Here is a 13,320-nt window from a genome sequence, read left to right as displayed (position 1 = left end):
ACCACTAGCTTTCAGTTTTTCAAATTTCTTTGCAACATCCGAATGAACCCAATTCAGTTAACACCATTGCTGACTTCAGTCACACTTTGTTCTCTCCTCAATCACCCCAGTCAAGGACCTAATAGACTCTGCTGCTTTCTCCTGGTCCTGGTGTTCAGTTGCTCTTAAGTAAAGCTTAAAGTAAATCAACATTATCTCCTGAAATAAATAGATATTTTCATAGACTTCAGGAAACAATTCTTTAACAAGAACATGCATAAAGCTGAGCAACAACAACATTTTCTCAATGTATGCACTTTTATGCCCTGGCGATAGCACTATCCATTTTTCTAAGGCTTAGTCCAGAGTTCATATCATTTAAAAGCTATATACTTTCACTGCAGTGTTTAGAAAGCACTCACTCCTTTCTTTTACAATTTCAAATAGTTCCATATCTGTTTTTCACGGCAGCAATGTATTTACTGCTCCTAACATGCTTTGGGACCTTGATAAATTTACTTCAGTTTTTCAATTACCACATTCCTAAAGAAGAAAACAAAATCCTCACTGATCTTTAAGTCTCTTTGAAATACATCATAGTTCATCTTTGTTATTAGTCTGCCAAACATATCCACAGTTAAGGTAATTAACATTACTGGATGTGATGAAGACACTTTTTGAAATATCTCAAATCTGATTCTTTTGAAGTCATATGTGGAAAATCTCTCATTCTCGGACCCATGATACAAGTCCCAACCAGTATCCCCCAACCTACCCCATGTACTTAATATTTCCCCTCTACTGTACTTTTAATAAACTCTCCTTGACACAGCCATCTCCTTGAACCTGTATGGCTCCTTCATTTGTCTCCTATGACCCTGAATAACTTCTTTTGGCCTATCCATAAGGCAAGAAACAGAACTTGCTATGGCTCTTTCAGAATTAAGTGTCTGCTGATTAATCAGACATTCTCTACCTCAGAAAATATCAGAGCTGAAAACTGTTACAGGCTGGAAGAGTGTCTGGGAGAAGCATCTTTGCTGTTTTTTTTATTGCTTCTCTCCATCCCTAGTTTTGGCTCCTGAATAAAGACAGTGAACTAGATGGACCTTTGGTCTACACAGAGATGGTCATTCTCAAGCTGCTAAAGAGAGTGAGTAATATTTGATTTTCCCTGCCTCTCCTTCACTATTTTGAATCTTTCTCTGCCATCTACCCAGAGATGATATTTATTAAACTCTTGGAGAGTGAGCTATCTTTGTGACTGCTGTCTTCTTGTCAGACATGGGTGGGATGAGATAGTGAGTTGAAGTTTCCTCATGACAGGGACAGACTGCCATTCTGAGTCAGCAGAATCACCAGTATGTTGGGTAGGTTTCTTTGCTAATGATAACTTTTAGTATAAGTTGCTCCACAGATGAGTTTCCAAATCAAATAGTATTTCAGACCTATCAGAAACTAGCCCCAAAGCAGCTGTCTGCAAACATATTCCTTCTGCAATTTCTGGACTTCCGAGCTGTTACTGGGCAGCAATATTTAATGCAAACCTGTGGTGTAGGGCTCATTCAGACAAGGATGTGTGTGATGCCTGTGGTAGCAAAGAACTGCTCTGAGCTGCAGCACTGTTAGAGCTCAAAACACCCATCTAGGCTTTCCTACACAGCAGGAAGCAGTCACACAGCCATGCAAGTAAATTACAGGCTTATCATTCCTCATTCAAGCATCAGCACAGTCATTCAGCAGAATCCCCATGGCCCTACAGCAAGACTACAGCAATATAGTGGTTAAAACTGCACTATGCATTTGTGCTTCACCTTTTTTATTGCCCCTGCTCTGTCACTTTGCTTCATGGTTATTCAACAGGTGCCCTTTGAATAAGGAGCATGCGGCACAGAGATGACTGGCAGACAAGGCAGTAGAAAAGAGCAGTCTAGGAAGCAGTTGTGCTTATTATAAAGGGCAGCTAACTGATTCATCAATGCCCTCCCCAGAAAACCATGCCATATAAATGTTATTTTGAAATTAGCCTTGTGCTATAAGGAGAATTAGTTGGCATGCTTGAAGTGTGAATGCCTAATGTCCTCTCTCCCTAAAGGAAGATAGATTGCAGGTATTTTTGCCCTCCAGCTTCATGGTGCATGGCTTCAACTCAGTTTATGATGTGTGCTCCAAGGCCATTTTTTTTCAGTCAATTCTAGTTTAAAAGAATTAGCAGGATTTTTATTCTCCAGTGTTAGACTGGTACTCTGACTCTGACTCTCACCCAGTGCTGGAGGAGGAAGGTAAAAAAATAGGATTGCAATCCAGCATAAGATACTGCAAAAGGAAGAGTTAGGAACGAGGGTTGCTTCCTTTTGTAGGTCTTGCAAGGAAAAACAGCAGATCTGCCAGGCTACAGATTGCTGTGTGAGCATGCAGTGAGGTTGGAAGAGCATATGGCAGGAGTGGCTGCCTGGCTGAAGTGTACCTATTGCCAGCCCTGTCATTCAGGGCTGTGGAGACAAGATAAAGCTTTATTTTAGTGCCCTGACAGCTGACAGGAACTTGTCACATTGCAGAAGCTGCTGAATCTCAAGTCAGGAGAAGAAGGGGAAGAGGAGAGAAATCAAAAGCCATCTCATACTTGGTGCACACTTGTCTAATTTCTGGGAGACAAGAGATAGGGTGAAGTCTCTCATGTATTCTGTGCACACAGTCCCTAGCACTAAAGAGTGGTAACAAATGCAAGAAGGACACAGCAGAAAAAGGTGCTAGAAGAATCTGGGCTGTACTTTATTTCATGTTATACCCTCTTTTCAAAAGACACGGGGAATCTCTTGCTGTTTGGCATGGGTAAAACTGCTCTGAGATTTCCCTGTAACTACTGAAAATGGAGAAGAATCTGACCTGGCAGAATCCTCCTTGCAGTGTTCCTGATAAGTGTAGAGTTCATTTCCACAAATCCAGAGATGGGAGATGAGGAGGAAGAGCAGGGTTTTGGGGAAAAAACCTGCAAAATCAGTAACAGTTATTGGGCTGGAAACATAAACACTGCAGTGTTTTATTTAAAAATTTCTGCAGACTGCAGATAGTTTCTGCAAGTGCATTTAGGAAAAAAGGGACTAAATAAAAAAGAAAGTCCCATAGGACAGTTCTGCCTAGCTTTTTGAGCTCATCTTTCTCTCTATTTTGTTTTAGTCACATGATTTAGACACAGACCCTCTACAGAGTATTCCAACAACAGCTTCCACTACCTTTACTGTTTATTCCAGATAATTCATCACATAATAGGTTTTAGGCTGTGGGCACTGCTGTATCGCTTCCATTCTCAGCAAACATGCAGCCAAACATGCAGCCTTTTTCCCCACCAAACCTAGTAGAAATGTCTCCGTTATGGTGTTCTGCATCTTATCAGATCACACCTGAAGGCTGCTGGTTCCTTGAGGCAGGAATCCTCCTTTAGACAACACTAGATACAATGCTGGTGTGAGACAGATGTGTCAGCTCCTCTCATCTGTTAACACAATTGCGAATAAAAAGACAAATCTGACCTGGATTTCAGTGGCAATCAGGACTAAATGCTAGATTCAGATCCAGTGAGCAAGGCATTTTAGTCAGATTTATGTACCTTTCTTGGAATATAATGCCCTTAAAAACAGAATCTGGATTCACTTCTCATTGACATGCTGTTAATGTGCATGCATTGACATGCTGTTAATGTGCATGCATTGACATCTTCTTAATGTGCTGTTGGTGCCTGGTTGTTCCTCATGTTTCCTCTGGCTCCACACAATAAAACACCTTTTGAACAAGAACACATCTTGGAAGATGAATAAACTCAGTTTGTGCTTGAAACATTTAAGAAGTGTAGGAAAGAAGGCAAAAGAAATCTGCCAGTATGGCTGGAAGAGAAGCTTATCTTGCCTTGTCTGGATTCACTTTGGTTTTCCTCTCCAGCTTCTTCCCATCATTTGCTGCACCAATGTATCCCTGAGGATGCTGACCGCAGAACAATATGCTGCAAAGATGATTACAGTCTAAAAAGGAAAAGAAAACCCTGTCACTATGATTGTTATGGGTTTTAGCTTTTCACACTTAATCCTTTAATTGGTCTTTCTGGCAAGAAGAATTCGATACTTGGCTTTATTGCTGCATGGATGAGCCCTATTGCAAATCCCATTGGGATAAAGTTACAGTCATTTGGCAGTAAGAAGATCCATAGCAACCTCTCAAAAGCCTACCCAGAGGATTCCTTGTTGACATCACAGTCTCTGTGTGATGTCATAAAGCCTCCTAGAAGATGAAACGACAAAAAAAGAAGCAGGACCTCTGGATATTTGATGAGATTGAGTCTAGCCCTTACTCCACTATTGTACATATCAAGAGTTATGTCAAAGGAGAGTTTGGGTCTTGGCTTTCAGCCAGAACATTGATGAAGACAGAATGCAGAATAAGAAGGTTGAACCGGCTATATGCACAGTAAAAAATATATTGTAAAAGGTGTTGAGTGTGCTGGACCAGAGGGGCAAAGAACATTATAGTGAGCCATTTGGGCAGACCCAGATGAGGGCTAAGCCACCTGCGCAACAGACTCTTTGGATGAGAGAGCTTTGTCTTATGGAAATACCCAAGTAAGTTACCTTGGAACCTTCCTGCTAAACATCTCAGTGAAATTTAATCTCCCGTGTCCCAGGCCAAGAGTGACAGCAGCTTGATTGCATTCCAAATGAGCAGCCCTTGAGGTATGAAATAGTGAAACAACATCATTTAGACTAAAATAAAACATGGGAGCTCTGATTCACAGTCCTATTCATTAATGACTAGTAACTTTCTTCCCCAAGAGAATGAGAAGGATTAAAATCATTGCAGTGGGTACAATCCATGAAAGAAGTGTAATTTCTTCTGAGTTAAGTTTCTGAATAGAAACCTAAAGGCTTGGCCCTAACAGCCCTTTTCAAGTCAGTCAATTTGTGCTGATGTAACTAATGAGACATCTGGACCCATCATCATGAAAAGAGAGCAGATTAACACCTATGAAGCTAAAAATAAAAGCGTCACCTCTGAGGTTGGGCCCATGGTGCTTATTACAAGGGGTGGGGTAGGATTGTCAGAGCTGTGCGTCCATCGTGGATGTCACCATGGCACACCCACGCCAACATCTCCACGGAGACATAGCACATTTCTAGCTCCTGCATCACCAACTTGTTGCCAAGGAAACAAGAGGATGCAAAATTTAAAAAAAAATAAAGAGAAGAAAAAAAATTCTCAATGACATTCAATTTTGAGACAGTCAAGAAACCCCTGAAAGGGATTCTGAACTGCCTGAGAAGGAAATGGAAATTGGGCTTCTAATTACAAATTCTCAACCAACTCCTTTTTATTCCCTGGTTATTCTGTCTGCTCACGTCACTGTCTTCTTGCCATTCTCTGTCTACAGAGGTACGAATGCCAGACACCAGTGAAAAGAGAATCAGAAAGAGCTTTCCTGGAGTGAAGGAGGGAGGGAGGGAGGGAGGGAGGGAGGGAGGGAGGGAGGGAGGGAGGGAGGGAGGGAGGGAGGGAGGGAGGGAGGGAGGGAGGGAGGGAGGGAGGGAGGGAGGGAGGGAGGGAGGGAGGGAGGGAGGGAGGGAGGGAGGGAGGGAGGGAGGGAGGGAGGGAGGGAGGGAGAACAGGGGAGGAGGTTACTCAATACAAGCAATAGTGGAGATTCCATAACTCAAAGGAAGGTGGTGGACAGAAGCTGCAGAAAGGGAAATGTGTGGAAAAAAAGCAGAGTAGGAGAGAAGGGTTCTGTGAGAAGGGAATATATGCAGTTGGCAGGTGTGGGTATACACATGTATATCTACACCAAACACATGTGTATTTTTATATATACAGCTGAGAAGGTACATGTGCATACAAAGGTGTACCAAAATCTACACTGAGCTGTGTACCCCCCATTAAGTTGACATAGAAATCAAGCAACTAAACAAGAGTGTGTCTTTTAATTTTGTTTCTTTTAACCATTGTAGCACTAGATTTACAAGTTTTTTCCACAACCAAAAAGCTCTAGGAGCTGTGGCTTTGCAAAAAAGGAGAAAATGTAAGAAGAATCACAAGAAGGTGCTGACAGGTGGCAAACCTGGCAGTGCACATAAACACAAGAGCACATAAGAGAACCAGCAAAGTGCATGACAGTATGAAGGGGAGGATGCATTGGGTGTTACTGTGCAGAGACACACAGCCACCTAGACAAGATGTGCCAGTGTTTTGTAAGCATAGCAGAGCCACAATCCTCGACCACTGAAACCTGCACAGTCTTGAGTTAAACAGCCTTCTTCTCTTGGGGAATGAGCACAGAGAGGGTTAACTATTTGAATAGGTGTCTGCATCTCATCTTACTTGAGAATGAGAGATAGGGAAAATTTCATTATGTGATAGCACAAAGTGGTCCAGATGTTTAATGGCTACACTGCATGGCTGCAAGATGGTTTCCATTTGGGTTAGACGAAAGAGCTCTGTCTTCATGTACGTCTCTTCAGTATTCATCTGACCCTTCCTCATGCCTTGAGCCTGTCATCAAACTTGCAGCCAGAAGTGAGATTGCTATAGACCAAGAAGGAAAACTTATAGACAGAAGTTAACCATTGCTAAATTCCAACAAGGGTCCTACAGAATAACACAGAGGGATCTCATTTAATAACAAGGAGTTCATGGATTTATGGCTGTTGATAGTAAAAGGCTGCCAGCAGTAAGGTTTGGACTCCGTCCCAGGGAGACAAGAACCATTGCTGACCAAACACAAATATCCCTTTGTGCCCCCTACCTTCTTCCTGCCTCTTGTACAGGTCCTTGCAGGACTGAAAGGTCTCTACACACTTCAAGGCAGATTTTCTTCCTCTTGTTAGAAGAAGATGTGAAGGATGCCAAGTGCTTCTCTAAAAACCTGTGTGGTGACAGTCCTGGCAGTCCAACAGATTTTTCTAAGGTTGCCATGACATGGAAGTGATGGGCACATGAATCACAACTGTGGACAACACCAGCCTACATGCAGATGCTGCATTCAGATCAGCAGAAGCAAGTCCTGACCACTCAGCTCTCCCCAGCCTACTATGTGAAGTAGTTTGGAGATTCCAGTCCCCTTGGGGATTGTAATCAGGAGAAGATACAGAGACCTACTCTCTTACATGTATGCACGCAGTACAAAACTACAGCAACACAAGCAGTCTAAATCACCTAAATGACAAAACCAAGGTCAGATTAAAGCATTTTAAGCATTTATCAGTGGTCCACTTCAATTTTATTCCCGAGTAAAGTGAAAATAGGTAAAGTGCCTAAACTGCAGGCCACGGAAAGTGGGCTCAGCTTTGTGTGTTCCAATGCCAGAGTGCCTCACAGACTCAGCCCATGTCCATAGAAGCAGAACACAATGTGGTCACATCTAAAGGGGCCATGTGCCCCCAGCAGAGCTGTAAAGACAGAGGGTGTCTGGTGCTGAGAGCTGGCCATAAGTCAGATAGAGGGAAGCAGAGGCATTGCTGTCAAGATGCAGGGAAAGTCCAAGTGAAGGAGAAGACAATGGAAGTCCACTTCCTCTTTTCGGCGCATCTTGATTCCCCATCATATGTCTCAGCCATACTTTTTTTCTAGCATATCCAAAATGTTACCTCTTGTCAACTAAGATAAATACACCATTCACATGACTACTTTCTGTATAAAAAAAAATAATAATTAAAAAAAAAAAAAAAGAAAGAATGCTTATATCAGGGAGTTTAGAGTCACAAATTACTTGTGAAAAAGGATATAATGCATTCTGTTTAAAAATGCAGGTATATATCACACCTCCCAGCTTCTGAACCACCACTGTATGTTCATGTTTCCTGGAAGGAAAGATGTTTTTTGGTAACTTACTGTTTTGAATGAATTTATCGTGAAATACCCAACAAGTGGTACATTAAAATTTGCTTTGGGCAAAATGCAAGTTCTGATAAATTTGGCTTTTTCTGTTTACTCCAAATGCTGTTCATCAATGAAATGAACATTTATTCCAACTGACATTTTTCAGGCATAATTTTATAATTTGTATTTCCCTAGATACAGCTTTGCCTCTTCAATAAATACTTTAATAGGAACTACTAAATTTGCTTTGAATGAAAAAGTATAAGATGTATACTTTTATATATATCTTATATATTTATCTTATATTTCCTAAGATATAGGAAATTCAGAAATTGGGAAAAATGTTTCTAAAACTCTGACAGTGGTTTTCTTTGTAAATAAAATTGCAACTGAGTTACGCAGTATGACTTTCCTAAATGTTTAATGCACAGTACCAACTCTCTTACTCACATGCATACACACACATGCATACATTCTCTAACACACTCCATGCCTACAATGCAAATACACCATCACCTCTCCTTCTAAACACACACAGGCCTTCTCTTTAGCATAAGGACAGCTACACATACACCTGCACAATGACATCTTTCTGACACAGAGGCCCTGAAACACAATTTTATCTCTCTCTTATACACACTGTCATTCCTTTTTTCTAACACAATGCAATCCGCCTCTTGCTCCTTTTTTCATACACACAGACACAAAAACAGACACATACAGTGTAATCTTATCTCTCTGAGATTCAACTACAGTATCTACACTATTTTCAAAATTGCATAAACACTTTCTGCCTGACATTTCCATTTGTAGACTCCATCATTCACAACTACACAATTGATTGCAGAGATGGGAGGATGTGGAGGGAAGTCCTTGATCACATAAATGCCCGTCTCTTAGGTAAAGAGGCCTTTTCTGGCAAGATTTTATTTTACAAGCCAGGAGACATTATAAGCAATGTTTTCAGTTTGGATACAGCATTAATTACACAGTGCTCCTTGTTATATTACACCACCAACAAATAGTAAGATACTTAAACAGCTTGATAAAAAAAAAATGCTAGATCATAAAAAAGATTTTTCCTGTATTGCTATCATTGTCAAACACTTCATTGATACGTTCCACAATACGTGCTGCAAGCAAATTACAATATGCAGTTACACCAATATTTCCTGTGACATAAAATATGCTGTAGGCCCTGAGATTTCAAAAGAAAAAAAAGAAAGATGTATAGAGAAGGTTCCACCTCCACTTAAGCTATTATTTCTACAACAAAAGTCTGTTCTTAAATCACTTGTATTAGCAGGATTGTTCTAATGGGAATATTAATATGAATGTCTGCCTCTGCGAGCTTCTCTACACAATGGAGATTGCCTACAGTGAGCATTAGAGGATGCAGCACAGAGCACTTCTTTTGCATGCCATTGATTCAGACCCACAGTAATTGGCTGGCAATTTTGGGGGCACCTCTGCAAAATTAAATTTCATACCCTCATTTGATTTCTCCAGATTACCTCGTAACAGAACTAAATATTAAAATGAAAATGTAATGAAGGATCTGGGGTTGATCAGTGATATTACAGAGCAGGTAAACAGGAATTTTTTCACAGGGTCTTGTAGGACTGCAAGGGCTATTACGTCCATAGAGCAGGCTTTAAAGAAAAACTGCAGAGGAAAGAGTTATTAAAAAAAAAAAGCCAGAAAACAAGCTTCAGAGTATTTGCTTAGTTCTAAATAAGTACATTAACTAAACACAGCTAGGGTCCCTAACAGAGAGTAACTTGCTATAATTCCTGGGAAAATATTGTTTCTTCATCATGAGGGGAATTTTGCCTAAGAATTTGGACCAAAGCATCAATATGGCTTTAAGAAAATTTCCTCAGAGACAGGAGAAAGGAAATACTTTTGTGGAGCCCAGACTCACAACAAAACCTGATCCACTGAAGGACTGGAAAAGCAAAAGCAGCTGTCCTACTACCAGAGGGAATGAAAAGAAAGGTTTTCCTTTAATGGCCTACAATACTGCTTTGATTAAACATATCTTGCTTTGAGAATGTTGTCTGACTGCCTGTATCAGCACAAGGTCACACAGCTCCAAACAAAAGGACTGCTGAGCCAAGACCAACTGGGATCACAGGCAACTGGAGTGGAGGGATGCAGGCCAAGAAAAAGATAGACACAGGATCCCATTTTAGGAGTGTCTCAGAGGGTTTCAGGGTGGAAGTGTGGTACCCCTGGCTATGACAGCTATAATAGAACAGGTGTATTGTAAGCAGCACTGGAGAAGTCATGTGAAACTCCCATGCCCTGCAGTGTTTTGTTGCTTTTTAAGTTATACTCCCATTGGAAGTCTGAAGCAGTGGTTTTCTGACACTGCCAACCAGCCTTCAGCTACTACAAAAATACCTAAACCAAAGCACATGACCACTTCTGACAATACAGAAATTGACCCCAATCTACTGCAGGAAGCTCATATCACCACAGACCTTGCAAAATCCATGCAGTGAGAGTCAATGTCCCATTCTTTCTCTCCACAGAATTGATACAGGAGGATCCGATCCACTACAAACTTCTCCCACACATACCCCCATGTGCCTTTTCCCCTCTTGCCCCCTGGAACAGACATCAAGTGTCCACAACTCCATCTGTAACCCCATTCACAGCACTGGCACACTGTGTTGCACTAGAGGATGGAAGAGCATTTCACAAGCAGGACCCCTCTTGTCACTCTACCCCTGAGGTAGGAAAGCATCACTCAGCCCCTTTCCACAGTGAGAAATCCAGGGCAATTGCATGTAGCAACTGCAGACTGAATACAGCACATGAATTTCTTGACTCCTTTTCTGATATCTGTGATAGCCACCTGGTAATCTTCTGCATGGAAAATATTCTCTAGAAAACAGATTGGGTTCAGCTACCCTCAGGAACTCCAGACTTTTTCCTCCTTCCTTATAATTTCTTTTTGACATCAAATACCACAACATTAAGGATCCTGATGATTTTGAATGCTATTTAGATGTCTTTCCTTGAGAAAATTTTGTAGGCCTCATGCTGCCCCATGAGGGCTGCTGACCTTAAGACCTTACTTGTTGGTTGTGAAACAGATTAATTTCTTAGAATCACCTTTGATGCACTCTCCAAGAACCTGTAGGAAAATGTCACCGGTGGGTTAGTCAGCTCATTTGGAAAATTGTCTTCTCAGCATCTACTTGTCATGGTGTCTTGCCATTGATTTGTTGTTAGAAACAGACCTGGGTTTTGGTGCTTTCCTGAACAAATAGGTTTCCATAGGTCACTTGGTCAGTGGTGGTTGCTGTCACAGACATCTCCACCTCAGTCACCTCCTCACCTTGTTGTTCCTCTGAGCCTGAGCAGCGGCCCTGCTGTCAAACTTTCTAAGTAAAGCTCAGTGTGGACTCCTGCAGCTCTTCCATTTTTATCTCTAATGAGATTGACCCATGGAGACCGCTCCATTGAGGATTCAGGAGAAAGCCACTAATCAAGCTGACTGAGACACAATACAAAGCTTCCTTCTCTCTATCTCTGTCTTCTACAGTTTCCTCTTCCTTTCTTACTGTGTAATCAACCTAGTTATCTACCTTTCTGTCACAATAGTAGCTAAGTAGCTGTTCAATATTTCAGAAATAGAAAAAAACAGCATAGTCTTTTCTTCTTTTCCTTCCCAGGCTGTAGGAGGAATTGTTCAATTTGTTTTTTAGGTGGCACGATTTGTTTTCTTGTTTATAGGCATGTATGCAAGTGGGTGTTTTGTAGATGTATGTGCAGAGCTTACTGGGGAGGGCAAGGCTGAAGAGCCAAGCTGTGTATTTATTACTGAGAGTGGTGAGATGCACAACCTTCCACAGCTGATGTGTTATGGACCTCCACAGCACAGCATAGCCCCTGTCAGCACTCTGTCTCCTGCTTTTAGCTCAGCCACACCAGCAAATCTGGAAAATGGCAGGGAAGGGAGATATTTAGTGGGGGGAAGAAAGAGGAAAGAGCAGCATTATTATTATTTCAGTCTCAGCTACTTCAAGATTGCCTCTGTCCTAGATAAACAAGATATCTCCTGCTGTTTACTGAACATCTACACATGAGGCAAATGCTGTGGAGAGGGTCTTTTCTTAGACCAGCTATTATGGACAGGTAGGAAATGATACACAAGTTTCTCTTTGGGATTGAAGTGTCAGTGGAGTGAAACACTGTGCAGAACTTTGCAGAAACTTTGACATTTCTAGTGCTACAAGACATGACAGCAGAAATTTCCTGGACAGTGCACTTCTCAAAAAAATTATTTTTACCAAACTTCTCTAAAAAATATTTGTGCCATAAAGTACAAATACCCTAAAATATTTTGCTTTCATGACAGATATTGCACTGGCTCCTAACAACCACATTTACTGGAACAGCTTTCATCCTTTTAACAGCTCTTCCTTTCTCCATGTACCATATGTTTTGTGCAGATCCTCCAAACAGAGAAAGTCAGAGGCAATACCAAGGGCCTCCTACCATTTTTAAAGCTAAGTATTACTCAAAGGATAAAATAGCATCGAACATCATGTCAAGAGTTTCACAGTGAAAGGACATAACAGAAGAATGTATTTAAGTGGGACAATATATTTCCAGCATTGGATTCATCGGAACAGTGTTACCTCTATCCAGATTGCATGGCCATTTGGAGACTTCACATAATGTTGGGATGACTGTTTGCAGATTTTAAAGTAAAGAGTATGAAAGAAAAAAAGTATCTTTGTTGACTCCAAGGCAGTCTCTGTCTAAGTTTGTCCAACTGAATATCAGTCTTTCAGAGATTTGCAACAAATTTTGCGTTGGTAGCAGTAGAGTACTGGAGTCCTTTTGTGTGAGTAAAGCCCTTCCTCACACATATGTGTACGTGGAGCTGGGACAGAGGGGAAATGTGTGAGTGAGATGCTGGGTACTGGAAGAATGTTTAATTCCTGCAGTACTTATTTTGCAGAAGTCTAGAAAAAAGAAGGAAGGCATTAGAATTGCTGAGCTGGCTGGATTTGCATTGTAGGTGACTCTGAGACAAAAATACTTTCTTTGAAAAACAACAGCTGATGAGGAACTGGTTGGATAATCCCATCCAGACGATAGTAGTCAACTACTAAAACAAGCACAATGTCCAGATGGAGACCAGTGACAAGTGGTGTCTCTCAGGGGTCTGTACTGGGACCACTACTGTATAATGTCTTCATCCATACAATCAGGGGATCAAGCACACCCTCGGCAAGTTTGCAGATGTCAGGAAGCTCAGTGGTGTGGTTGACATGCCTGAAAAATGGGATGCCATCCAGAGGACCTGACTAGCTTGAGAAGTGGGCCCATTAGAACCTAAGGAGATTCAACAAAGACACATACATCATCCAGCACCTGGGTTGGGGCAACCCAGTTTCAATCCAGATTGGGAAATTAAGGGATCAAGAGCAACTCTAATGAATCAGAGGCTGGACCTGAGCC

The 13,320-nt window shown here is 41.4% G+C and overlaps 2 long non-coding RNA genes across 2 annotated transcripts; both read right to left on the bottom strand.

Moving 5' to 3' along the window:
* Positions 1 to 3,203: 3,203 nt before the first annotated feature.
* LOC128784058 (uncharacterized) lies at positions 3,204 to 3,756 on the bottom strand. Its single transcript, XR_008429348.1, has 2 exons — positions 3,587 to 3,756; positions 3,204 to 3,472 (listed from the first exon to the last, which is right to left on the bottom strand). It is a non-coding gene; the product is annotated as an uncharacterized LOC128784058 (long non-coding RNA).
* Positions 3,757 to 3,886: 130 nt separating this feature from the next.
* LOC128784059 (uncharacterized) lies at positions 3,887 to 5,131 on the bottom strand. The gene is made up of 3 exons (XR_008429349.1): positions 5,017 to 5,131; positions 4,599 to 4,694; positions 3,887 to 3,995 (listed from the first exon to the last, which is right to left on the bottom strand). It is a non-coding gene; the product is annotated as an uncharacterized LOC128784059 (long non-coding RNA).
* Positions 5,132 to 13,320: the final 8,189 nt, after the last annotated feature.

The sequence above is a fragment of the Vidua chalybeata genome, chromosome 2 (genome assembly GCF_026979565.1).
Source record: "Vidua chalybeata isolate OUT-0048 chromosome 2, bVidCha1 merged haplotype, whole genome shotgun sequence".
Taxonomy (NCBI): Eukaryota; Metazoa; Chordata; class Aves; order Passeriformes; family Viduidae; genus Vidua; species Vidua chalybeata.
Note: the sequence above shows the minus strand (reverse complement) of the source record. Positions and strands in the feature narration are given on the sequence as shown.